The 25171-nt window shown below is 35.8% G+C and overlaps 1 protein-coding gene and 1 pseudogene across 1 annotated transcript in view; one reads left to right on the top strand and one right to left on the bottom strand.

The window, feature by feature from the left end:
- HMCN1 (hemicentin 1) overlaps positions 1–25171 on the top strand; it is a 463881-nt gene that overhangs the window by 49286 nt on the left and 389424 nt on the right. The gene's annotated exons all lie outside the window — the stretch shown is intronic.
- On the bottom strand, positions 10559–10714 carry LOC125926071 (uncharacterized; annotated as a pseudogene).

The raw sequence follows: 25171 nt of genomic DNA, 5'->3' as shown, positions 1-25171 counted from the left end.
TATGCCCAAGTCTGCTCTTAGAAGAACAGAGCTTTTGTTTTGTTTTGTGAGGAAATGATCTTGCCCCCAAATGCAATTTTTCTTTTTAATGGAGATTTAAAAAAATATTTTTCAGAAAAAAAATCGTTCAAGTAATTCACTAAAAATGTTTCATACTTAGCTTGAAGAAATCATGGGGATTTTATTATTTTTATTTGCCTTTTAATACCTATGTAATCAACAAATTCAAAATATTTGGTTAACCCAAGATTTTCTGAAAAATTATGAAATAAAGCTTCTTAGACATGTTGAGACAGAGAAATAAAAACATTTAACACTTGTTTTCATTAGAAATTCAAAGAATTCTAAATTATTTTAATAAAATTAAAATTCACCTATAGTATTTGTTACGACTTTTCCACCACTGATATCTATAAAGCAATAAAAAGCAGTAAAGAGCAGGGTACCTTATTAATGTAACTTGACAGACATATTTTATGTTCTAGCTTTGGCAGCTGGGTGAATGGGTTTTCTGTGAGTTAAGGGAAGGAACAAGGGTGTGTGAGAACACAGTGAGCTGTTGGGGTCTTAGTAATTTGGTAGTTTTTGTAATCACACAAGCTAGTAATCACAGAGACACTGGCAAAAACTCCAGGGAGGTTTAGCATGACATGGTATTCGGACCTCAGTATGCTTAAGTAACATTTTGAAATCATCATAATCTCACTATGGTATAATAAAGAATGATTGATTACACTAATTATAAAGCATGTCATACACCTTGATTACTTTGTGATGTTGTAAAATAATACTGTAATTCTTAGACAATAGGAATATCGTCGTAGCTTTTAACTGAGTTATGCCACCAGTTGTAGCAATTGAATGACATATGACATAGATATTTTCTCTACCACGTTTCTAAGTGGTTATTTCTGTGACTGTGGCCCTGTGATTACACTAGAGGTACCTTGTGATGACCTTTTAATAATTTCAGTGACTCTGCCCTGGTTGTTGGCAGAGGCAATTTTATATGGTACCTCTTAGCTCCTGTGGGCTCAGGCAAGACACCTCTGGTCCAGAGTTAGAGACAATCTCTGAATTTACTTCTTACCAGTGTAGTCATTAACTCTATGCTTTTCTTTCTTTCTTTCTTTCTTTCTTTCTTTCTTTCTTTCTTTCTTTCTTCTTTTTTCTTTTTCCTTCTTTTTTCTGTCCTTCTCTGGGCTTTACCTGCTAAGAACTATGGGATCTGCAACATTAAACAGTCTTTCTGTTTTAAAGACCTTTGGTACTTGAGTATTTGTCAGATCCTTCCTTCTTCAAAAATATCTGTTCTGGTTCCATTCCTCTGAGACACTCTTCAGTCCTTTTCGATTGGTCCCTGCAGACAGTTCCTCCTATCATTCATGAAATACACACACACACACCCACACCCTAAGAAGTCTCCTGATCAAAACAAAAACAGTAAGAACAAAAACTTGCTGTTCCAACCTAACAACTCCTTCAAACTGCTACTTTAATATCATGCATTCCTTCGTTGTCAAATTTATTGAAAGCACATTTTAAACCTACTCGAAATTTCCACTTCCTAATCACCCCTTCCTGTATTCTTTGTAATAAAGCTACTATTCTCCAGTGGTCGCCAACAACATACTTGTTGCCAAAGCAAACAGTAATTTGGTCAGTCTCATTCTCCTTCCCTTTTTTGTAGACTGTGATGCTACTGACTCTTTCCAGAACACTGTCTTTATGCTTGATTTTCATACCACTGCTTTATCCTTCTTGTGGAGCTTTGTGATAAGACAAATTTGGTGGGAATCTCAGACTCTTAGTGTGATTCTTAATAACTGCATATGGGCACCTTATTTAACTGGTAGGCCTCCATATCCGGAGGCGTAGAAGAGAAGAGAGGAAGGGCTGTTTGATGACTTGATGAAGGCCTAGAGGAGTGCTTTTTCAATGGGGCCCCATCAGCATTTAGGGTTGGACAATTTTTCCTAGTGAAGGACTCTTCCAGGCATTGCAGGATATTTGGCATTCCTGACCTCCAGGCACTAATTGCTGGTTGCACTCCCCACTGTGCTAACCAAAAAATGCCCCACACATTCCCAAATGCCCTCTGCTGAGGTGATACTCTGCTGGGTGAGGTGAAGTCATGGTTAACTTTTTTCCTCTGAAAGTCCTTGGCATCACATAGAAGCCCTTTCTCACTTACTTCTTTTGAGAGGCTAGGGTGGTGTGTAAGGTCCAGCATCATTTATTTCTATTACCTGTATCATAAAATGTGCATCTCCCATATTATCCTATTCAGACTTTTCCAAACATACTTTTCCAGTTCCAAGTATCTATCTTTATGGATGTGGTAATGTCATGCTTGAGAAGTACCTGCTCATATTTGCTCATATTTTGGATTTCACTTAGACCTAAATGCCTTGACCCCCAGATATGGGAGCTGCTCCTGTGAGCTCCTTTACCACCTGCAGAGCGTTTATCATATTGGAATCCACAGCTCCTTTTCATATCTGTCTCTCTCGGCACGCTGCAGGACAGAGACTCCATCTTGTTCATGCCTGTTGTAGTGTTTGGCGCATGGTAGGCCTTCAATAAATATTTGCTATTATGTGAATACAACAAAAAGGAAGGAAAGTATGGTAAGAATCAGAAAAATGTTTAGGTAGAAAAGAAGTGGAAAGAGCTCATGTTAACTGGCCACACACATTGGGGTGATGTGCATTGTGTTAAGAAGTTCAAGTGTAAGAGGGAGGTTTCGCTGCTCTGTTATCTGGACAGAGCCAACAAGGAAAAAATGGGCGATGAAGTAGCACATGCTCCCATTTGCACTTAGAAGAGATGTCTTTGTGGTAAACTTAACTTTTTATGGAAGTAATTTTCAAAAACCCCAGAACAGGATTGAAGAAAATGTAAAGTTGAAATCAGAAACATGGGGGATTGTGATTATTTAGAAAGATTTGCAAAGATCAGGCTTGGGAAAGGAGGGAGAGTTAAGATTTCTTGTAACAAAAGTAAATTAAAAAAAAAGCAGTGTGCTGTATGTCTTTAATGCAGAGATTTAAATGGATTTTGAGAATTTCATTTTTCATAATCTCTGAACTCCTTATCTTTATCATTGAAGATATTTTTAAAATAAACCCTTATTTTAAAATTCAGCCTTTTCTGGTTGCCAGATTACATTCCCAAAATTATTCTATATTCTCTTATGAGCATGTCTTCAATTCTCTATCCATTTACTTTTTGTAGCTATTATTAGTTGGCACAGCTGGTTTGCATAGAAGCCTTTTTCCCCTTAGCCCATAGATAGATATTAAGTGCTACTCAGTGGACACAAACACATCTGGCCTTAAATCTTAACTTTATTGATGCTGTTGCAGGATTTTTTACCTCAATACCTGGATTTGTTGTCTCGCTGCTTCGAAGAATGAAGAGGTGAACACAGAATGAGCAGCAGGCAAAAGTTTATTAGAGTGTAAGATCAGAGAAGTATGAAAGCTCTCTTTGCAGAGAAGGGGACATTGGAAAGTGAATGCCCATGGACCATAGTCAAGGATCCTTGTTTTATATGTGTTTTTCCCCACCTGGGGACCTCAGGTCCTATCCTTTCCCTCTCTATTTTATCCTATCTTTTCCTTTCATAATGCTGTGTAAGCTTTTATGTGGTTCAAGAGACAGGATACCAGTTTGCTTTCCTACTAATGTTCTAATTTTGTCAGTACAAACTGTGTTCTGTAGCTACTAAACCAAATCATTGGCCAAGGGTCTTTGCAGTTTTCTTACGCTGTAGTCAAGAAAGCTAGAAAAGAGACTTAGGACATTACAGTTAACTGTTGTTACACCTCTTGTTTGGAAACAAAAATTTAATTAATGCTTAAAACCAGATGAATTCACTTTTTTTCAAAATACTTTTTTTGCTGATTTTATTCAGTAATTTTTGAACCATTAGCTTCCTGAGTATATTTATGTCTTTGTATAAGAAAAAACAACAAAACTGGAGTACTCAGAGGGACTAAATTAGCCATGATTGGTTCATATATTCAGATTGAGTGTTGTAATTTTTAATACATCATAAAGGTAGAGGACAATCCTAAATAGTTCAAGCAAACCCATGTAAATCCTGAGCTTGGAATAGGTGATTTAGTCTCTTTTGCTCTGGGATATGCTTCACCCAAGGATAAGCCCAGATGAGAGTGAAGAGTGCTGATGGGTAGATGGATTGACTAATTGAATAAACATTTATAAAATGCATTGTATAAAATGGAATGTGTGTTCCAGGCAGTGAAGGTATAAAAATGAGTAAATAGATATGAAAAAATAGCAGTAACAATAATTCAAAACATATACAATAGAAGTTATTTTATTTTTTAATGTTTATTTATTTTTGAGAGGTTGTGAGGGAAGGGGAGGAGAGAGAGGGAGACAGAAGATCCAAAGTGGGCTCCATACTGATAGCAGAGAGCCCTATGCGGGGCTCAAACTCTTGAACTCTGAGATCATGACTTGAGCTGAAGTCAGATACTCAAGCTCAACCGGCTCAGCCATCCAGGGACCCCTAGAAGTTATTTTAGAAGGACAGTTCAGAAGATAGTGATAACATTGGTTGGCTCTCTTGGTAAAGGGCCATCACCATGCTAATAACGAGCAATTATTTGTGCTTGAATGGACCGTATAGTCTAAATCTTTAAGAATTGCTTAAACTAACATTTTAAGTGCTGATTGATGTCAAAAGAATAGTGATAGCAAATATTGAAATTAGTAATTTTTTAAACAGGGGAAAGGGTGGGGCACCTGGGTGGCTCAGTCAGTTAAGTGTCTGACTCGTGGTTTCAGCTCAGGTCATGATCTCACATTTTGTGAGTTCGAGTCCTGCATTGAGCTCTGCACTGCCTGCTTAGGATTCTCTCTCTCTCCCTCTCTCTTTGCCCCCCACCCCCCACACACTCACTCTCTCTCAAAAAATAAATAAATAAACTTAAAAAAATAAACAGGGGAAAGGAAAGCATTTAAAAAATCATCCAGGTTTTAGAGGGACATTTTTCAAATAATATGTACATCCAGGAAGATTCTGGTGCACTCCACCTGAGGGTTAAGCATTACGTTTTCTTTCTCTCCATCATTTGAGAATCACTGCATGTAATTTGAGATATTTACTGATTGGAGTGTCTCGTGCAGATGGTCTATGTGCAGACCTAAAAGTTGGTTCAGAACCAGTATGTTAAGTTTTTGTTGAGAACTATCAAAAGGTTGAGCCACAAAAAAAAAAAAAAAAAAAAAGTTGAGCCATTAACTGTGTTTAATTAGAAAAGTAAAACCTATGCATTCCAAATGCTAATAATTTCTGACTCTAATGACATTAATTTACCACCACCAATGCCATTTCTTGATATCTGTGAGACTTCTTTATAACTCAGCAGCTCTGGGAAGTGTTATTATTTGCTTCAATGATCCAGTGTTTTGTCTTTATTTGATACATATTCTTGTCATTTTTGTTTTCTCCCTCTAAAAGGAGGGTGCTGTAGCATGGACACTCTAACAAGTTTGTAATGCAGCCATATTCCCAGACCCAGATGATGTATTTAGTCATGCCTTATTGAATGTATATGCAGGACACTGATTAAAAAAAAAAAGTGTTTTAATAATATGGCCAAAATATGACTTTTGTAAGGAAAATGAAAGCAATACCACTATATTTAGAATTCTTAGATTAGAACCTTAGCAGGAATTTTTAGATTAGAACCTTAACGTTTGGAAGATTTATATTGGTCTGAAATTGTTTCCATTTCCCATTAGAATCCACTCTCTATTTCTGGGGAGCAGCTAGAAATCTTGGCTTTCTGGTGAAGGAATAATGTGTGTGTACGTTGCATTAGAAAGAAGTAAGCATACCTTAATAAGCGTGCTCCATACTGAACTTTATACAAAATGGTCCCACGACTGAATGTCAAATAAATAGACTTTGAAAGGTAGGAGTGGTCATAATTGAGATTGTGAAGTTTCTTTCCCATAGTAATTGGCCACTATCTGACAGAAGCTATAGTGCCTTTGACTTACTTATAACTTTCTGTTGCCAATCCAAATATTTCAGTTTCCTGGCTGTCCAAGAAATGTGCATTTTTATCTTGTTACTTCATATAATCACAGAATCCTAAAAAAATAAATTAAAGAATCATTTTAGAATCTTTTCCCAAGAGAAACCCTTTTTCCCCCCAAGGAGCTGCACGTTGAGTTGGTTGTATTACAAATCATCAATTTCTGACTGTTGAAATGACCTTGTAGTAACATACTGCATTTGGTGCCCTCATGCCAAGGACGCAACTCAAGAAGTCATGATGAGCATTTGGGTGCCAAATTCTACTTTACAGTTCCTCATAGGAATGTCTTGAGTGTGGGGATCCCTCCTCATTGCCTAAAGTTCTCAGAAAAAGATGTGATCTCTGTTTATATTGATAGGTCATAAAGAGGAACATGTCCAGCATATGAAAAATAAGAATTTTCTCACCTCTTCAATCCTAGAAAAAGAACTAAGAACTACTTAGGAAAAGAACTACTTAAAGAACTGAGGTTTTGGGGTTTCCCTTCTATTTTATTTATTTTATTTATTTTTTGGTGGGGGAGAGAGAGTGAGAGTGTGAGCAGAGCAGGGGCAGAGGAAGAGGGAGAGAGGAGAGGGAGAATCTCAAGTGGGCTCCACACCCAGAGTGGAGCCTAACTCAGGAGATCTCAGGACCTTCAGATCAGGACCTGAGCTGAAATCGAGAGTCAAAAGACTGAGCCACCCAGATGCCCTGGGGTGGGGGGGTTCCCTTTTAAATTGCAACACTGATTTCTTCCTCTTACAGGTTTTAAAAGATACATTACTGGAGGGGTTGTGGGAGGGGGGATGGGCTAAATGGGTAAGGGGCATTAAGGAATCCACTCCTGAAATCATTGTTGCACTATATGCTAATTTGGATGTAAATTTAAAAACATATAATAAAAAAAAAGATACATTAAGTAACTTCAATGAAGGTGAAGGACTGTGTCTGTTTTGTTCCCTATTGTATCCCAAGGTCTAGCATATAATAAACATTCACTAAATATTTGTTGACTGACTAAATGAATAATAATGAATAATGTTAGTGATGCCTGCCATAGTTAAGGCGCCTTATTTTTAACTATGTGTTAGATATCATCCTCATCTGTATAGACTTTAACAGTTCTAAGCTTTGATTTTTCCTTCTGTAAGTATGACTAATTTATATTATATTTGTTATAATATTAGTTGTTTTAAAGATTAGTGATAAGCACCTATTACATAGTAGGTACTTGTTAAATTGTTGGAAATCTTATGAATAATTATAAATGGAATAATGACCACTTTAATTATTTCATGTTTCTGTTGTTTTGCAAATGAATTAGAGCTTGTAGTAAAAATTTCCGTGTGTCAAAGTATTTGAATTAACCGTATCCAATTTTATGAAATGTTCTACTCTTTATGAATGGTTTATGTTAAAGAGAAAGTAAGTGTCACCTACTGAAAATACGTTAGGCCATGAGTGAGACATGAATATTTGATAACCTCTCTTTCTATTTTATTTTTGTGGAAAATACAGCAGATTTGTATGGCTGCTAGGAGAATAAACTACATTGCACAAAGCAAAAGATGAACTGGTTTGGAAACATTTAAAAATAAAACAATCGCTGCAACAAAACAAATAGGCACAGAGGCATAGCATCTGGTGAATACTTGGTAGACAGGAGACGATATTTGTTTTCAGTTGAATTGAGTAGGACAACTCCTTACTGAATGGAAATCATGTACCACTACTATGAAAGGCTTGCCTGGTTAGAGTTTGGTCAGTAATTCAGAATGATTCGTGTTAGTGATGAGTGCCGAAATAGAAAAAGCCAGTTGGCTAAGATATTATCACTTGCGTGCTAAGAAAAAAGAAATGTTTTGGAAAAAAAACAGCCAAATGACTGGATACACTTTTCTTCCCATTTTTTTTTTTCTTGAATTTTCCAGAAACTTCAGGTTGTTCTGATAGTTCAGTGCTCTGAGTTTCTAGTTTGGTCATTTACTCTTTTATTCAACAAATATTGCTTCCATAACGTGCTAGGCCCTCACTTGGCATGGGGATGGTTGATAAGCAAAAACAGATGAAGTCCCTCTCCCTTTGGCTAACAGTCTTGTGGAGTGACCAAAATTGATTAAATAGTCAAACAGTTGAAAATGTATAATGTAACTTAGAGAGTATGATATAGTTGAGGCATTCAGGCAAGACTTTCTCAAGGTAGTGAAGGCAGAATTCAATGCCAAGGAGGAATAGGACTTAACCAGAAAAGAGGGTAGAAGGAAGAACCCTCTAGAGTAAGGACACAAAGGAAAGGTCCTATTGAATAAAGGTGTGTAAGAGAAGCTGAAAGATATGGAAATAATTAGGAATTGCTGGAGGAGTAGGTAGAAGCCGGATCATGCAGGGACATTGTATTTAGTCAGTGCTTTAAGAGCTTCAACTTTATCCTAAAAACAGTAGGAAATTGCTAGAAGGTTTAATTGGTAGATGATGTAACCAGATTTATGTTTTAGAAAAATAGCCTTGGCTCCCTGGGGGGGAGTGTAGTTGAGAAGAGCTCATAGTAATTGATGGAAGAACTGTTAGGAACTGTTGCCATAGCCTAGGTCCTCTAAGACATAAAAGATGGTAGAGATAGCTGCTAGGACTAAGGTGGTTGATGAGATAAGGAAAAGTGGAAAGATTCAAGAGTTGTTTCGTGGGCAAAATGGATAGGGTTTGACGATGGTTTAGGTGATGGAGGAATGAGGCTGGAGGGGCTAAAAAATAACTCCTAAATTTTTGTATTGTACAGCTGGATGAATGTAGGTACTTTATGAGATGAGGGACAGTGGAAGAGAACTAGATTGAGGGGCGAGGTAAATCATAAATATTTCTTTTACATATTGAACCGTGTGTAACATAGAGACATTTTAGTAAATGTGTAGACTAGAGATGTACATTTCTGGGTCACCATTGCATAAGTTTGAACTGAACTCATTGGCATGGATGAGATCAGCTAGGGAAACTATAAATAAGGTGGCCTAGAGATGAGTCTTTAAGAACCGCAGAATCTTTACTGGCCAAGTAAGGAAGAATGAACATGTAATGGAGACACCCAGAAACAATGATAAAAGAGGAGGGAAAAAATCAGGACAATATTTTGTCAAGGTCACTAGGGACAGAGAGAGTGCTTCGAGATAGAGGGAGTCATGCCAAATGCTGTTGAGAGATCTTTCAAGATGTGGACTGAAAAGCGCTTATTTGATTGAGTGTGTGATGAAAGTCACTGGTGACTTGACCCAGAGCTCTTTTGGTGAAGTGTTGGGAGGAAGAAGCCAAATTTGGCTAAAATTTGAGGCTTCAAGGGGAGATGAGGGAATGGTGAGCATAGACAAATATTTTGACAAGTTTGTGTATAGAGGAGAAGAGAAAATAGGTGGTGAAGGAGAATAAGGGGCACAGGGAGGTGGTTTTTCTATTTGTTTAAATTTGAGAAATTTGAAAGATTTAAGAGCTAATGGCCACTTTGGTTAATAATACTGTATTACATGTTTGAAAGTTGCTAGGAGAGTAGATCTTGCAAGTTCTCATCACAAGAAAAAAAAGTCTGTAGCTATGTATGGGGATGGCTCTTAACTAGACTTATTGTGGTGATCATTTCACAATGTATACTAATATTGAATCACTATGTTGTATCCCTGAAACTAATATAATGTTGCATGTCAATTATACCTCAATTTTTTAAAAAAAAAGCGGCAGGAAAAAAAAATCTAATGGGAAAGAGAGAGGAGATCAATCTTAAATATATATAGTAGAGAGAGTGAATAATCCAGAAAATAAGGCTCCTACTGCATGTTTGGAATTCATTTTTTCTTTTTGTTTCCTAGAATTTGATTGCGTATTTGCACCAAACTTTAGGAAGAGGAATGTCAGAATTTTCTGTGAACTTCTTAGCACCCCCAAAGTGACCTTTACACAAAAGAAATGCCCTTTTTATTAAGTGCCTTCACTAAAATTAGCAGAACCAAGGAAATGAGGAGGAAATGATTTAGGAGAGTAAAAATGATGAGATAAGAAATAAAAAGAAAGCTAAATTCCTGTACACATACTTTAACTTTCATAATCCTCTTCAAGTGTGTGTGTGTGTGTATGTGTGTGTGTGTGTAGATAGATAGAAAGACAGACATTTTTATAACTATAAAGGAATTTCATTATAAACACTTATTCTTGTAACTCAAGTCTATAGAAACAAAGATGAATATTTTATCTGTGGAATGGAGGCAACATCTGGTCATTTAAACTGAAAGATCCATTATTTTTGTTTTTGGTAACATTTTTTTCCAGTCAGTTTTACCTTCCAAAAGAATTTGGGGTGGGAAAAAGAAAAGGAGTTGAAATACAGATTTCTAGCAGCAATGTTCTTCCAACATTTAAAGAATGAGATAGACATACGGCACAGGGAATATAGTCGACGGTACTGTAATAGCGTTGTATGGCGGCATGTGGTAGCTACACTTGAGAGCACAGCAAAACGTACCGAGGTGTCGAATCACTATGTTTACACCTGAAACTAATATAACATTGTATGTCAACTCTACTCAAAAACATTGGGAAAAGTTTTCAACTAGCAATAATCGCACCTCGGATAAACCTCGTTGGCTACGATACTGCCACTGCGTAAAGCTCAAATAAAAACATTTAAAAATAAATTAAAATATATAAATAAAAAGAATGAGACGGAGAAAGGATGAGGCAGAAAAGGTACTTTTGAATAGTCCATCCATACCTACTTAGAGGAAAGTAGAATTAAGTAGAATTCCAGTTGTTTTAAAATTTTCTTATACTACAGACACTGCTTTTTATGCCCATCTTTTTCATTTATGTTAAAGCATTCTGACCCTCTCCTGTGATGCCCACTAGTTGTGAAAAGTTGGGTAAATCCACCCTTCAGCTTTGTCATCTATAAAACGGAGATGGAAGAGATGACATCCAAGTTTCCTTCTGATCCAAGGTTCTGGGAGTCAGCAAACTTTAGTCATTGCTTCTTGGCTATCACTTAGTAGTTGTCCTCAGAATAAGTCTTCTTGGATTCTTAAGTTATCTGTCAACAGAAGTAAATTCTTTCTCTTTATTTTTGAAATATCTCTGTTGGAGCCCCAGATACATGAATGGATACAGAAAAAAGACATAATTTTTATTTATCTCTTCCCACACTTCCTGAACCAGGTGGGTCACAAGAGTTTGCAAGTCAGTGTGTGTGTGTGTTTTTAATACTTACTTATTTTTGGGAGAGGGAGAGAGAGTGCAGGGAGGGGCAGAGAGAGAGGGAGAGGGAGGATCTGTAGTGGGCTCTGTGCTGACAGCAGAGAGCCAGATGCAGGGCTTGAACTCAGGAACAGTGAGATTATGACCTGAGCCCAAGTGGGATGTTCAACCAACTGAGCCACCCAGGTGCCCCAAAGCCAATGTATTTTTTATGTTCATTTGAAAATTGAGATTGCTAAAGAATGCACACCATATACTCTATGCTTTCAAAGTAAATTTTTAGTAATGAAAGTATGATATTGTACATTATATAATTCCAAAAGTGAGTGACACTAATAATTAGCCATTGAGTATCACAAAAATCATGCTAACACACCCTCAGTTGGTCTAATATCTGCTTACTGAAACTTTGACTGCTTTTCACATTATAAGTGAAGTCACCGTGATTCTGATGTTTACTGAGTTGTTGTCTGTTTGACAGTCTTCCAGAATGCTTATTACCTAAATTAAAATATCTAGATCTTTTTCTTGTGAATATCATAAGAGTGCTTCACTGACTAAAGAAAAAGAAAGGCTGATTGATCTCACATTCATAGTACATCTTCACCTCCTGGAAGATTTCAGGAGTGGCCATGGAACCCCACAACCCAAAGTCCTTAGGAAATTTGGTTGTAAATGTTTAAAAACACTTTTATGACTTTCAACTCAAAGCTTTCATGTGCTTGAAAATGGGTTATTTTATCATCAAATACATTTCCTACTCTCATTTTCACCCATTACTTCATTATTCATCAGTTAGTCTCACCTTTAGGGCATTTCTTAAATGTGTCCTAACTTTGACCTGATTCTGCCAAAATTCTTATTTATGCCTTAATTGTTTCCTGTCCTGACTGTAGCAGTTCTTTCTTTTTTTTTTTTTTTTTAATAGTCTTCCTAAGTCCCGGCTCTCTAAACTTCAGAGGGGTCTTAGAGTGTTATGGTGAGTCTACAGATTCCTGCTTTTGGAAAGAATGTGCATCGTATTGAAGTAATGTCTATTGACCGAGTGTTTTGTTTTTTTAACTATACTATTTCCCTATTGACTTGTTATGATTGGTTAGAAATGCATGAGCCTAGCATCTGGAAGGAATAGTACATCTGATAGGTTCTATTGGAAACTGTACCCTGAATCATTTCGATTAGATTTTCAGTGGGGAAAAATTATTATGGTGGTAGATGTTCCTTAAATTTATGGTAGACTGTTGAGTTTCCCTTACCTAGCTTTAGATTAGGGTATGAGAAAAGTGTGTGAGATATAATTACATCTTTCTTATTCTAAAGACATTGAAATGCTTTTCACAGTTACAATTATAGTAGAATTTATAATATTTTGTATCATATTTTCAAAGTATTTTTTAATTAGTAATCCAATCCCCCAAATATACTTATGAAGTGAACAGCTGACAGTTTTGCACTCCCCATTCCACAATTATCAAGTGGAGAGGTTGAAGGTCAAATATTTTACCTTAGGAAATAGTAAAAATGTCATTGTTACCTAATAACATTTAGGTAGAACTGTCATTTTTTTTATGTGTGAACTGAAAGTAACTGATTATCAGATAAAATTTGGTGGACACTTCCAAACTTTATGGGATGCATTGTTGATTTTTGTCATACCTCATTATTAATAAAGAACAAAAAAGGAACGTGTATTTTGTCTCCTTCAAAAAAATCCTTAGGGAAATATCTTATTTTTGTGAAAAAAATTTAATCATTTGTTCTTTTTGAGAATTTATTCTGGGAAAACGGGATTTTGCTGTAGCATACATGTTATTTCTCTCTCCATCTCAATCTTTGTCTCTGTCTTTTACCCCCTATGTCTAAGTCTGACCCATTGTTAGAAGTACAAAAGGCATTCCTGAAGATTGTGTGGGTAGTACAGCATGTCAGGTGTGTGTTCTCCCTGAAATGCTCATGTGTTGGTAGAGCCAATAGTTGAGTTGATGCTGGTGCACGCAAAATATGTACATTAACCGTTACTATTTAGTGCCATATTCATGATTGTGGCATGGCTCATTTTCTATTAACAAAATGGGCTAATGAGAATCCTGTCGTTTTTATTCTTGGGAAAAAATTCCCCATTGTAGAAAAGTCATTCTAGCTGAAGGAAGTAAGAGGTGACTGTGGAGTGAATCCAAGCACAACAAACTTATCATCATCATCATCATCATCATCATCATCATCATCATCTTTTACTGAGAGCTTATTACATACCATTTATCACTGTTTTAACTCATTTAAATGCACAATAACTCTACAGTGTGGTTCTATTATTTTGTAGGTGAGGAAACTGGCAGTACGAGGTTAGATGCTTGGACAGAGAGATAAAGAGGATTTAAATGTGGTCTAACTCTAGAGCCCACATTCTTAGCCAGTACGCTTTCTGCTTCTGCTGTCTGGGGAGTGCTTTTCTCAGATTTACGTTATATAGCAGGTCCAGCAGGAGAAGTTTCATTCAGCAGTATTTACCAAGCATCTCTCACGTACATTGTCATTGTTTCTTGCTTCATTTCTCTTCTGCGAATTGTCTTCTTAGAAAGGGTCTTTTTATGTTTCAGAGTTTGAAAATTAAATGTAACCCATTCTGAAGATTTGTATTGCCGTAATATTGTGAGTACATAAGTAAAATGTCCACTGTGTTTTGGTTATGTGTACTTTATTTGATGTGGCTTGATGCAGGCAATATATTGAGAGGGTTGACTTATTAGCCTTGTTAGGAAAGGCTTCCCATTCTCATTTCCTGTGTTACAATTTTTTTTCTTAACATTTCGTCTGTGAAACAATTGGGTTTTTTCCTCACTGGTTGAAAATACTTAAAATCATGCACTTGATTACAATAGTAATTCGTAAAAAGAGGCATGGTTTGAGCTACTTGGATGTTGAAGATTGTAAGAGAAGCTAAAACAGGTTTTCTGTTAGAAGAAAGTCTTTATCTAAATGACTTAGGAACATTCAAAAACCTTGAATGATATGGAAATTTTTCCGTGTGACTTCAGTTTGACTGTTTCCTGTTGCAGATTAAATCGTCCTTGTAAAATAAAGGATTATATTTTGGTACCAAAGAGTGAATATTCAGACTTTATCATCCTGCCACTCCTCTACCCAATAGTTGCATGTAATACTTTGACTCTATTTAGCTGTTATATATTCTACATAGTTCACAAATAAGATTGCTTCTCAGAACATGAAGAATAAATCTAATTGAGGAAAGTGAACTGGCACACTCACATGTGTACCCACATGTACACACGCACAAGCACATCATAAACATGTGTGTCCATGTACACTTACATACATATACACAGATTCACACAAGTACTCATGCACACTCACACACTAACCTACAAATACATGTGTGTACACACTGTTTATGTTTACACTTGCTCATATACATACACAGTCAAAACCAGATATACACATGTGCACACAGATACGTACACCCATATGCACACATGCTTTTACACACGCATATTTGAGAGTAAGACAAGTTTTAGCCAAAAGGCTACTCTTGGGTGACTTTATTTTGGTGTTAGGATTCAAAAAATCTCCTTTAAATAAGCTTCCAACATTATTTATAATTTGTGAGAATGAACTTTGCATTCCTGTCTTTAGTATCACTTCCTTCATGTTTATGAATTTTATATCTTTACTTTGGATCCTTTCTTCAAAAATTATTTTATAACAAGACTTTTTTTCCCCTTGAAATCTGAAAGATAAGAGATAACGAATTAAGTGGTATAACTTTACTATTTTTCTAAAATATCTTGGAAACATTAGTATGCTCAAATGTTCAAGTGACAGATATTCTGCTTTAAAACATTTAAGGCATGGAGCTTTCTGATCCAATTTTTGGATGTTTAGAGACAGTTCTGTTTTGAAATTTCCAAATAATTATAAAAATAATTATTGAAAGATCACTTAAAAACTGACAATTTATTTCTGTTTTTGTTATTACTTGTGTTATGGAAACTTATTAAAGTTTTGAATGGGTTGTGGTGCTTCCTACAAAATTATTTTTTGTGGGAATAAACGTACATCTGTATTTCATATTATAGTTCAGTCTGACTTGACAAACAATATGAAATAAGGGAATCCTTCAACATTTGACCTTCTCTACTCTTCAGGCATCTGAATGACATGAGAGGTTAACTGTTCCATTTTTCTTGGCAGATCAATATTTCTTTCTTTGACCCTTAATAATGTGATGGCATCCAACATGGATCTTTTGGGCAACTCTTACAAAAGTCAAAAGTATTCACAAGGGAAATAGCAATAGGCAGTACGTAATGGATTAGCTCTTTGGAATGGATAGTTATTAATTTATACCAGATACTTGTTCAAGGTTACATACCCACCCTCCTTTCCTATGATCCGGAGCCAAAGGATTCAAATGGGTAATTACCTTTTCTCAAATTATATTTGACTTACCTTATGATACCACATGGTATAGAATTTTTCCCCCAAAGGACATATAAGCACTTTATTAACATCTTTTTCATTCCTAACATATGTCTAAGAATAAGAAAGAGCCAAGCATTTTCCTTCACCATAGTAAAAACCCCATTTTACAGACAGGGTTGGAGACTAAGGACATTTTCTGGGAAACAGATTTTGGCAGTTTTCCCCAAGAATTTTAATTTTGAAAGTCTCTTTTATTAAGCTTTATTAGTAAGAATCTTTAAGGTACTCATGATTAATGAAATGTGTTTTCTTCTTCTTTACTCCATTAACAATTATGTATATATGTATATATGATTATATACATACATGTATATATATATACACACATGTGATTATATATATACATCACTGGAAATTCATAGGTATTATATATACATATATGTAATAGTTTCAGGCATTCCTGAAGTCCCTATTATGCATTTTGTATTCGGTTGGGTTATGAAGATAGGAAAATAATGTTGCTAAAAAAAGGTGATCCTTACCCTTGCACAGTTCGCATTTCTGGAAGTAATAGTAAGTAGAATTTTAACATATTTTCTGATAAATGGATGTTGGGATTAGCCAGGTATGAAGTACTCCAAAAGTATTTAGATCTTGTCTGCATTTAAAAGATTTATAGTAAATTACTTTCAGTCACTACTCACCACTCTGAAAGGTTTAAGATACTTTTTGAAGTACTTCAAACTCCTACCACTACCCAGTAGAAACTTCAAAATATTTGTTGGGGAAATTAGGTCATCCTTATGGTATTATTTTTCTCCTTGGTACCAATTCTTATTCTGTAATCTGAAATTCCTTTGGCCTTAACTTATTGTAAGTCTTATCTAGTGAGGAGATTACAGGTGAGGAAATAAACTCTTGGAAAGATAAGCTCATCATTGAAGCTCTTTTCAGGGATTATTGATAATTGAGAAATAATCTTTTGATACTTTGGTTTTAGCACTGAAACACAAGAGTCTTTGTCAACCTGTTTAATGGAATGAGGAGAGAGACATAGTCTGCAGTTAAATTATTCAACCTGGGTCCTCTTTCATCTGTCAGTGTTTCCATTGATCCATGAATTCTTAGTATTTTGATAGGGCTGCTGTGTTATAACTGCATTTAGAAAGTTGTCCTACTGATTGAACAATTTTGTATTCTGCAAACAGAGTATGGGAAGAGATGGAAGTGAAACTTATCAAATATAATCAATGAACATTTTTAGTTTAAAAGGGAAAAAAATATTTAGTCCAATAAAAAGATTCAGAGGTATCACAGTAATGACTGAAAATGGAACTTAAATATACTTGCATCAGTGTTTTTCTTGTTGCATATTTTTTCTGATTTGACAGTGAATACTTACACATGGGTAGTTCTGTACATTGCATGAAGATGGGTCCAAACTGCTGTATGGAGTAAAATGAAATATTTCATCCCATAATCTGTTTATGAACAACTTTCAATATGTTCCTAAAGAGTGACAGTTGAACAAATACCAACTTAGTGTGTGTTTGTGTGTGTGTATATGTGTGTACAACATGGCAAGAGCATGAATTCCTCCCATAATTATTTAAATTTATAAAGGCATGGAAAATAAGTTAAAAGTTATACAAAGAAATATTGGTCAGAAAATATTAAATGTATAAGCTCATTAACAGTAAATTAGTAAATTCTCGTTTTCAGAGTTCAGCTGGGTGGTGGTTTAAGAAAAAAAATATTCAGACATTTCAACACTGTTTGCTTATGGAAAACATTTGCAATTTTGTTAGCAAAGAACAGTGTCAAAAAACTAAATATTTTTCCCTCAACATCTGCATTTGCTTATTAAAAAACACCCCACACCCCCAGTCTCTCAAACTAGTTAAGTTTGTCACGAAATGTTTTTCAAGTGTCATGAAATTCAATCTCAATTTTTTTGTGTGTATCCATGAGTTTTAGTCTATTTGTTGATTTCATTTCCACATGTCCTTACATTTAGGACTTAAGATAGGAATAGTTTTATAGAATTTTGAAAAAAAATGCTTTAAAAAAAGTCATTTGGGGTTCTCAATCTGAGCAGGGGTTGTTAAGGGACAGAGTAGTTTCTCTTATTCAGGCTCCTCAAAGAAATCTGTGTGTCCTGCCCTCAGTGGGTGCTTCTATTAAAATGCACGTATCTATTTAGGGCTATGATGTGTGGCATTCTCCATTTATCAGGCTACTTGAAACAGAAAAAAGTGTGAGGGTCTGTTGGTGTAACCTGTTTCTCCCATAGATCTTTCCCATGGAAAGAAAAGGCAGTGTGATCTCTCTCTCTCTCTCTCTCTCTCTCACTCTCACTCTTGCTCTGAAAAGGTAAATGTACGTATAAACACAGAAGCACAAGCCTTCACTGGATTGTTTAACAAAAAGATTGAAAGAAAATGCTGAACGTACTGAATTAACTACAAGACCTTCCTTCTTGGAATTATTTTTGCACATTTTTCTTCCTAACACTTGTTAGATATTTTAAGATTGTCTCAGTTAATGAGATGAACTAATTTCTAGGGCATTTCTGTACAAATGGTGATGTTACAGAAAACTGGAGACAGATTTAATAATGTTTATGAAGGTCAGTTGTTTTCTATTTAAAGCAGATCCTGTTAGAGTAAGAGTAGTCAGCTTTTAGTAACCCCATCAGCTAATCTCTAAGTAGTACATAGTTGTTTCAGATGGTCAACTTTATAAAAAATTTACATCTGCTTAGTAATATATTGTTATTTTTAGGGCAATATTACAAGTGATGATAATAAGGAAGGAAAGGAATGAGTGTTTGGTGAATGGGCTCATTGCTATGTCCTGTCTAAATTATTTGGCCAATTTCCTCTCAATACATTTTTAAAAGATTTTTAAATTAAATTAAACTAAAAATTTTAATTTCCATCCAAGTTAGTTAGCATACAGTACAATAATGATTTCAAGAGTAGAATCCAATGATTCATCCCCTACATATAACACCCAGTGCTCATCCCAACAAGTGCCCTCCTCAATGCCCCTTGTCCACTTAGCCCATCTCCCCACCCAAAACCCTTCCAGCAACCCTCAGTATGTTCTCTGTATTTAGGAGTCTCTTATGGTTTGCCCCCTCCATGTTTTTATATTATTTTTGCTTCCCTTTCCTTATGTTCATCTGTTTTGTATCTTAAATTCCACATATGAGTGAAGTCATATGATATTTGTCTTTCTCTGACTAATTTCGCTTAGCATAATACACTCTAGTTTCATCCACGTTGTTGCAAATGGCAAGCCTCTTAATATATTTCTACTGAAATAATTTTACTATTATATTTGATATGTTTGACTGAAAAGCATACCTATACTCAAACCCGTGGAAAACACATATAGAAGAGACTGGACCATTTTAAGAGCTGCCATGAAAAAATAAATATAATTTTGACTTACTGGGATTGTTTCTTAAAAAAAAAAAGATGTCTTGCCACATGCAGTTCCAAGAAAAATTAAAGTGATCTTATTTGAAATGTCTTTTAGCTTTTTCACATTCTCTTCTTATCTATTGGTTATAAAACCCATAATATTTGAGATATTAGAAGTTAGGTCTCTATATATGATCTGTTTCCCATTACTGAGCCCACTTTGTGAATTAAATTAAAAAAATTTTTTTATATTTATTTATTTTTAAGAGAGAGAGAGAGAGAGAGAGGCAGACTGCAAGTGTGGCAGAGGCAGAGAGAGAAGGAGATACAGAATCCAAAGCAGGCTCCAGGCTCTGAGCTGTCAGCACAGAGCCTGACTCAGGGCTCAAACTTACAAACCGCGAGATCATGACCTGAGCTGAAGTTGGACGCTTAACTGACTAAGCCACATAGGCGCCCCTAAAAATTTTTTTTAATGTTTATTTATTTTTTTGAACGAGAGAGACAGAGTGTGAGCAGAAGAGGGGCAGAGAAAGAGGGAGACACAGAATTGGAAGCAGGCTCCAGGCTCTGAGTTTTCAGTACAAAGCCCGACATGGGGCTCGAACTCACGAGCTGATCATGACCTGAGCTGAAGTCGGACGTTTAACCAACTGAGCCAATGCTTAACTGACTGAGCCCCTCACATTATGAATTTCTAAAGGTAAATGTTTAGTGCAGATATTAGGCTTTTCAAACAGTTCATATATTTGTACATGAAATAAGAATAATTGAATAAATTAAGGGAAAGTATTGAAAATGTTTTTGGCAATTTAGTTATCCGCTAGCTGTTAATTAGCCCAATATTGTCACTTGCTTGTAATATATTTACGTATATTCACAAACCCACACACACTTATTCCTTCATTGATATGCATCGTGCTCAGTGAGTTGGAAATGAGTGCTAACTCCTTTTTTATGTAAGAGAGAAAATACATAGCATAAAATTTCCAAATACACAATACTGTAGTTTCATAGAGATAACTAGTGTGAGTTTTCTCTAACCCAGTGTACATGGGCACACTTTCACATGCTTTCCTCATGAAAGCATTTCCTGATGATATCCTTACTGCATCTGATTGAAATGATAGTGATATCTGAATAAGGATTTGTTTAATTATGGTGCCTCAACTATACTGTAAGTCCATTTCTACTTTGCTCAATTGTGTTTCCTAGAACCTAACATGGGACATGGTCTGTAAAAGGTAGGTGCTTAATAATATTCGTGAATGAATGAATCACATATATGTAAATGTATATATACTTAATTATTTAAATCTTGTTCATTTATTAAAATTGAAATGGGGGTGCATAGGAACAGGGTAAATTACTGAGACTTTATTTGACTGCCTAGTTAAAATATAAATAAGCCAGAATAGAAACAGTGTACTAGAAAAATTACTTCTATTTAATTTTATTTTGGGACACATTTTAAGCAAAATCAAATTCTAATTACTCTTGTAAGGATACATAGCTTTGGGTCAGCTTTGATGAAAATAAATTTAGTTAAGTCTAGCATATAGAAGATGTATCTACAATTACCAGTAGGTGGCGCTGTATTCCAGTGCTGAATAACAAATGGACTTCCAGAGGATTGACTCCTGTGGGAGGACCAAAATCCTGGGGAATAATTTTATAAGGAATTTTATATATTATGGTATGAAGCATAAATTTTACCAGCCTATATGTAATAAAACCATAATTTACAGTTTAATAGAAATTTTTTTTATACTTTTGCATTATTTTTGGATTTGAACCCTGAGATTGCTCTTCTGTAAATTGTTATAATTTTGCTATACTGCATTTGATTTACCTTGAATGTATACTGAGGAAATGCACACAGCGGGAAATGAAACAGAAATGGCTGCAAAACCAAGCTTAGATACATCCTGGGGAAGTAGTGAAGAATTGATGAGTAGATGTATAAGATAGGGAGTTTACTCAAAGTCACAGAGAAGCCAGTAGTGGAGTTTAAGATGTTGTTAGTTCATGTGAGCATGTCTGGCTCACATATGACTTCTACATTTGTGGCACTTTTTGATTCGCTGCTGAAGATACTGCATATTATTCTGAATGATAAGCTGTAATTCCAAAAAAGCAGAAGAAGAAATTTTAGATATGAATCATCAAGTTTAACCTCTAATTTGAAGAGAGATAGATACACAACCTGACAATTTCAAAATAGAAGAGGATTTCAAATTTGTGTCTTGTATTCTTCCCTTAAACCAATAATTGATAGGGTACTCTTCTGAAACAATCGTTGATGACCATAGTCTCTGACTTAACTGTTGTATTCTCTTGCCTTTTAAATGGATTATGTTTCTCTGAACATGTTTCGTATACAGCTGAAAATTAGTGCTAGAGACAGGGGTGGGGGGAAACTTCCCAATGTATACTGGTTTTCACAGTACAATAAATGCTACTAATAGATAAACAATTAAAGCTGAGTTCTTTGGGGAAATCACTCCCAGTCCTACCTAGATATAGTGGAAGCTCATGCTTCTTATTTAACAATAATGTAATCTGATTAATAGAAGACAAATTTTGTGTTTGGTGAAGTCATTTAGCCACTGAGGACTCACTTGGCAACAAATGCATCTATTTTATCTTTCCTACTTATTATATCTTAGGAGGTTGTCTTTTAATTAGTGTTGCACTTAGTATTTATTAAATATTATTATAAAACTAGAATAATTTAGGGGTTGTAGAGGGTAAAAATTTGAGGCTTTCTTGCTAAAAAAAAAAAGTGAACAATCTTTTTGGTTAGACAAGAAAAAAACATGCTTGACACCAATGGCAAATTAAAGAGCTTTGTACCTCAATAATTTTGCACTTATAATCATTGATGGATCACTCAAAAACACTCACTAGATAATTTTGAAGGAGGGTATCACAAGAATGATCTAATTAGCAATTAACATATTGTTTGACATAGACCATGAGGAAATGGGGGCAAGTTATTAAGTGGGATGAGAAATGACCTGTCAAGTTCTCGAATTTAGGTTCTTTTATATAAAAAACAGGCATATCAATTGTTTGCAAATTGAACAAGTTATTATTTTTCCTTATGGGATTGTAAGTGCCTATAGTTACTTTGGATTCTTGAAAGTAGATGCTATGTTTTATCATCCACACTGCCTAGAACTGTACTCACACGTACAAGGCACTCCAGGGAGTATGTAGATGAAAGAGTGAATTTATTTTGAATAGGAATTTCAAATCTCTACCTCCATTATTTAGAGTATTTGCTGTGGGGGTGATTTTGCTAGTGTTAAAAGCATTTTTAAAAGCAAGAGGTATAGATCTTACTGCCAACTTTATTATTTTAGGTATGTAACTTAGGGGAAAAACCGACCTTAGTGTGCTCCGTACAAGTTAGTGACCATATTATGCAATTATTTGTTTTCTCTAACTTTAAAAATGCACATACGCTAATCCATGAAGTGTAACTAACAGTAATGCCATTAGCTTTACCAACCTGTTTATCTGTGAAAACAACCCTTCAGTTTTGAGGCTGTTGCTATTCTTACAGATTGTCACTTCTTGCAACTTGGCCACCTAAGACTTGCAGATGTCTGGAATTCCTGGCGAAATTATTTATTTATTTATTTATATTGCAGAATACCACTTTGATTTGTTTATTATTAATTTCACATACTACTGTGTATTCCATAACTTTGTGATAATGCTGTTTTTCTTTAGCAATATTGAGCCCATGAGACTGTGTAATGAATGTATCCAGGAGTCAGAATCCAGACATGAATTAATGGACTAAGTTTGACATAAGGGAAAATTGGGACCAGTTGAGTAAGGAAGTCTTTTGCCTTGACCAGAAAAATTCCATTTTGTTCCCTGCTTAAGGAAGGGCGTCTAGCATGATCATGGAATGTGTCACTATCTGGACAGAATGGAAAGTTGAGAGACCCAAAAGAAGAACTGATTATAGGCAGTTACTAACACAGATTTGTCAATCTATATGCTAAGCTGACTTTGTAAAGTGGTCAGTGACGTCTCCTTCTACCATGTTAATGCTTGAAAAGTAGTCACCATATATTGAAGGATGCTTGTAATATTTTAAATGGGGAGGAGGTTCCCAGAATTTTATACCAGTAGCCTGATAATAGCTTTCAAATCTCTTATATAGTGCTCATCCTATTGTGACTCCCAAATATATATTCAATTTATTGTCGATAGGAAAAGAGATTAAAACAATTTCCTTATTTACACGTTGCTGTTAACAGGATACATTTTAGATAATGTTAGATGACATTTATATGCTAATGTCAGCTGTATCTGATTAGCAATAAAGGCAAATTGGAACATAATATGGAAAAACCAGTGGTCAGTATTGGGTAACATCCTAGCAGTGAGAATGACTCAATACGGATGCTGCAATGTGAGGGTCGAGGCATTAAGTATATCTTGTCTTAGGATTGTGTGAATTTGGAAACTCCCTTAGGGTAAGCCTCTGGAATTGAATACATCCATGGATCTCACTGAGCAGAAGCTAGGAGACAGAAAGAAGTGGAAAGTGACAGGGGCTTCACTGTTGACTCCCATATGGTTTGATGGCTGATTACAGGACTTTCTTGATGCTGTGGCCTGGACTTCTTTCTCATCTATGTTTAGACCTCCCTCCACTCTCCATTGGAAACTCCATGAGGGCAGAGATTGCTGGAGTTTTTTTTTTTTTTTCCCCACCTGTGTATCTTCAGTGTCTAGAACAGTTCCCAGCACATAGTAGGATCTCCGTAAATATTTATGAATAAATTGAAGGAATGAGTTTGCTGAGAGATGTTGTACGCAAGGTACTTTCCTAGGTGTGACAGAAGAAACAAAGATAAGTAAAAATTCCTTTCTTCAGCCAATCCAGAGCTGAGCAGGGAAGACAGGTTATGTACACAAAAGACAATGCAGAGCATCCTTGAGAGTGCACAGTGGCAAATGTAGGCGCTCTGCCTAGGAGACAGGGGTGGGACTAGAGAGCTCCTCATGGTAAGGGACATTCAGCTTGGTCCTCGAGGATGAGTGGGCAGCAACAGGCAGTGGTGAGACACAGGCTAATGGGACACTTGGAACAAAAATAAAAGTGGAAATTCCAAGGAGATATGTGGAGAGGTTGGGCCCCAGTTAGGGAATGCAAGGGGACAAAGTTGGCGAGAAGGCTGGCTGTGAAGGCTGGGGCCAGATTATAGAGGGCTGGCGAAACCATGATAAAGCAGTTCATGTTTTAGGCAGTGAAGACTTTACTTACAGTTAAAGGTTTGTACATGTTTGAGAGTCATGAATAACACTCAGTTCTAAAATCCCAAAGGTCATAGGCCACAGTTTGTGCTTCTTAATATATTACATAGTTTCAGAGAATTGTTGTTAGACTGTTCCAGCCTTAAATTCACTAAAGCCTATGCAATATATCTAATATATTTATCATAAGGTGACCCAGGAAAGGCCCAGCCTTCCGTTAGACTGTCTACATCCTGGTTTTGAAACATAGGAAAGGAAGACAGAGAAGCCTGAAAGTCATCATTGTATGTGGAGCACAAAAAGCTGTTTTGGCTCATGGAAGCATGGGAGTTGGAAGCCAATTGAATCAGGCTTACATACTTTTGGTCTCTTACAGCTACTGTTTTCTCTCTGATGCTCGTGGTTTACCTGTATCATTTTCCCCCCCATGCGTCTCCTGCATTTGGCTAAGTCCAACTCTTCCTCAAAACTCTGATTGTTTCTGTTTTTTCTGGGCTTCTCTAGAAAGCTTCCTTCAGCTTCCCCACCTCTGTGAGGTAGGGCGTACCCTCATCTGCACATGTGTACATCCTCTCTTCGTATTTCTTTCACTGCACAGTAGTTATCTTTAATTTCAAGAATGGATTAGTCAATCCAGCATTCCAGGCCTTGAAGTTGATCATTTAAACTGCCCTTAAAATACTTTGAGTGACAGAATATGTCTCATATTAGCTTTAATTATTA

This window comes from Panthera uncia, chromosome F1 (assembly GCF_023721935.1).
Source record: "Panthera uncia isolate 11264 chromosome F1, Puncia_PCG_1.0, whole genome shotgun sequence".
Lineage (NCBI taxonomy): Eukaryota > Metazoa > Chordata > Mammalia > Carnivora > Felidae > Panthera > Panthera uncia.
The sequence above is the reverse complement of the archived record's forward strand: the minus strand, read 5'-3'. Positions and strand labels throughout refer to the sequence as shown.